Raw genomic sequence first — 3,715 nt, forward strand, 5'->3', positions numbered from 1 at the left:
GAGAGCTTGCTGGTTAAGCTTAATCTCTCTAAGGAGACCCAACTGCTTATTTTCTATAGAATATTTTGAAAACATGGATTCCAAGGATTGGTAGACTTTTACAGATGACTGGGTTGACATAATTTGTCTATAATGAGACTGCTGTTGAGTGGCTGACATTTATAAGAGAATCCATTTTTTATTGCTTGGCTTTTAGAAGCAAGGAGCCCTCATTGATTGGTAGGCATGCAAAGGCGTGTTCACTGAGGTGAGGTATTGTTACTTAATGATTAAACTGCTTTAAAAAAGGGTTCTAGTGATTGTGTGTTATCATAAATATAGACTTTCATTTGTTAATTAGGCATGTTCAGACTGGTTCTGGTGACTGTTGTTACCATGGCTACACAATAATCCATGTTTTCCTAGGAATGTGGGAATATTTTTTATCATACGTAAGTACTTGCTATTATTATTATTAATCTAGGTGTTCCATGAAATATTTTATACCCTTATGTTTTGAAGTGTGAAATGTGTACTCTTTTGTGAAGGATGCCAGCCTGGTTTGACAGATTTAATTTAAATCAATACTCGTATTTATCTACTTCAGCTTGACTTCTGAGGGGACAGTTATATCTTTAACTCATGCCATGAGTCCTTATAACATAGTTTTATTACCCTCACAAATATTATATAACTCTAAGTTAATGACTTATAAGCTGTAATAGACATTATGAATTCACATTATGGCATGTGATGGTTGGACGAGTAAAATCTTCTGAATCAATATTTTTGTTCAGTTTCCTAGCAGGAAATTTTCTTTCAAAACGCTAAAGAGGCTGCCACCGCGCCTGGCCTCCCCTCGCGCGCTCCACCATGGCCGGGGCTGTTTTCACCTCATAAAGATGGCGGTGCGGGTCTCTGTAACCTTTAGACTAATGACTGTCCGAAACAAAGCCTCCATCTGTAATATGGGCACCAATGCCTCTACTCTGGAAAAAGACATTGGTCCAGAGCAGTTTCCAATCAATGAACACTACTTTGGACTGGTCAGCTTTGGAAACACATGCTACTGGAACTCCGTGCTTCATGCCTTGTACTTCTGCCGGCCCTTCCGGGAGAATGCGCTGGCATACAAAGCCCAGCAAAAAAAGAAGGAAAACTTGTTGACGTGCCTGGCAGACCTTTTCCACAGCATCGCCATGTAGAAGAAGAAGGTCGGTGTGATCCCACCCAAAGAAGTTCATTTCAAGGCTTAGAAAAGAAAATGATCTCTTTGATAACTGCATGCATCAGGATGCTCACGAATTTTTAAATTATTTGCTAAACACGATTGCGGACATCCTGCAGGAAGAGAAGAAACAGGAGAAACAAAATGGAAAATTAAAAAATGGCAACATGAATAAACCTGCAGAGAATAATAAACCAGAACTCACCTGGGTCCATGAGATTTTTCAGGGAACGCTCACCAATGAAACTCGATGCTTGAACTGTGAAACTGTTAGTAGCAAAAATGAAGATTTTCTTGACCTTTCTGTTGATGTGGAGCAGAACACATCTATTACCCACTGTCTAAGAGACTTTAGCAACACAGAAACACTGTGTAGTGAACAGAAGTATTATTGTGAAACGTGCTGCAGCAAACAGAAGGCCCAGAAAAGGATGAGAGTCAAAAAGCTGCCCATGATTTTGGGCCTGCACCCCAAGCGATTCAAGTACATGGAGCAGCTCCACAGGTGTACACCAAGCTGTCTTACAGGGTGGTCTTCCCACTGGAACTCCGGCTCTTCAACACCTCCAGCGATGCGATGAACCTGGACCGCATATACGACCTGGTCGTGGCGGTGTAGCACTGCGGCAGTGGTCCTGATCATTGGCATTATATCACTATTATGAAAAGTCATGGCTTCTGGCTTTTGTTTGATGATGACCTTGTAGAGAAAATTGATGCCCAAGCTATTGAAGAATTATATGGCCTGACATCAGATATATCAAAAAAATTCAGAATCTGGATATATTTTATTCTATCAGTCAAGAGAATAATTTAAACGACTGTGGGACTAATTCCAGAGGGAGAAAATGTTCAAAGCATTCTTACCTGGTTTCTCTGCCGACGTCCCTCCTCCCCAGTGGCCCACCAATGGTGTGACTCCGAGTCTCAGTGGTCTGGCTGTGTGATTCTCTCTGCCTTTGTTTTTCTACATGCAGCATTACTCGTGGTTTTATGTTAGTCTGAGGTAGAGTTAACTGCAATCAGATTATCGTAAGTTTTAAATGAATAACATTTGCTAATTTTAGGATCAGGTTCATGCCATACCACTGGCTGTGTCTGGCTGAATTAGAATGACATTTCTTACGAACATCAACAGCCTTTTTGGGGTCTTTGCTAAGTTTCCTAAATGGCTTCTGGGGTCTCCTTTCAATGCATTCCTTTAACTTGTCCCTGGAAACATTGCTCCCTGTTTTTAGCTTCTCTGCCTCTTTTCTGACAGAAGGACAGAAAAATGGGGTAGATCCTCACCTTCTAGAGCTGCAACTGTAGCTTTAAGTTTGTGCGAGTGAAAATCTTTAGAAGTGAATAACCTTGAAACAATTCATCCTCTGGGTGGAACAGGGTGAAGAGAAGCTGTTCACGGTGGCTAGCGGCTGCCCTGGGCTGTGCTCACCTGGCCATTAGAATTCTAGGGGCTGATGAGGTATGGAGCTCAGGGCAGGTGAAGCCAAGAGGAGGAAGCTTTTGTGCACAGTGGAAAGTTGCTTTTCTTATCTTTCTACGGAAACCAAGTTTCAGAAAAATAACTCTATCTTCTTTGTTTTTAGTGATACTTTTCTTCTGTCCTGTGAGTTGTATCTATCCTTTATTGAGCGCTGCTAAGCTTCCCAAGGTATCTTTCTGATCCTGTTGGTGTTTTGCAGTCAGTGGTGCCAGGGCTGAGATGCCACGGGGACTGCCTCCTGCCCAGCTCTCCTTAGCTAGGCAGCACTGACACCATCCTTTCCCAGGAAGAACGAAGGCGCTGCACCTTTCCTCCTATCAGCTACATTGTACAACTGTTCACATTTTAGCATTTCAGTCTGTGTACTGAAGCCCTGGCAAGTCCAGGGCTAACCCGGAACTTTCCCTAGAGGAGATACTATAGCTAGCTGGGGATGCAGGTGGGTCAAAGGAAGTGTCGGTGGGCAGGTGGAGGGATGAAAAAAATAGCAGAGTCTCTTTGGCTCAGAATCCCAGGATGCTTGACAAGTTGGAGTGTTTGGAAGAACCTCATCTCATCGTAGTTACTTTTTTCACTTTTGTTATATATGTATTTATTAAATCATTTGAGTATTGGTACCTTTTATTAAAAGGGTTGATACGGTGTTTTGCTCTTGAGCTGGTTTTTGGTTTCCTACAAATATTGTGAGTTGTAGATCTTGGCTTCCTTTGGGAAGACAGTTGACTTACATACACTGTAATATACTGTGAACCTTTTATTTTGTTATTGAGTAAATCGGCGAACTAACATGCAAACTTTTGGCATAATGTGAACTAAAATTGAAATTGAAAACGTTACTGGCCATTTTGCAACAATTAAGAGCGTAGCACTTTAGATGAAAACTGGATTTCTTATCTTTGAAATACCTTGAACTGTTTGTCACTCACAACTTACGTAAGCATGCCAACACTTCATCTGTTCATGCTTGAAGTGAAATGTTTTGCTTTTCACTGGTGAAGACAAAAACAGGGTGATCTTCACGT

At 41.6% G+C, this 3,715-nt stretch overlaps 1 pseudogene; it reads left to right on the top strand.

The window, feature by feature from the left end:
• Positions 1 to 914: 914 nt before the first annotated feature.
• Positions 915 to 2,019, top strand: LOC130855869 (ubiquitin carboxyl-terminal hydrolase 46-like; annotated as a pseudogene).
• Positions 2,020 to 3,715: the final 1,696 nt, after the last annotated feature.

The sequence above is a fragment of the Hippopotamus amphibius genome, chromosome 6 (genome assembly GCF_030028045.1).
Source record: "Hippopotamus amphibius kiboko isolate mHipAmp2 chromosome 6, mHipAmp2.hap2, whole genome shotgun sequence".
In the NCBI taxonomy this organism is placed as follows: Eukaryota; Metazoa; Chordata; class Mammalia; order Artiodactyla; family Hippopotamidae; genus Hippopotamus; species Hippopotamus amphibius.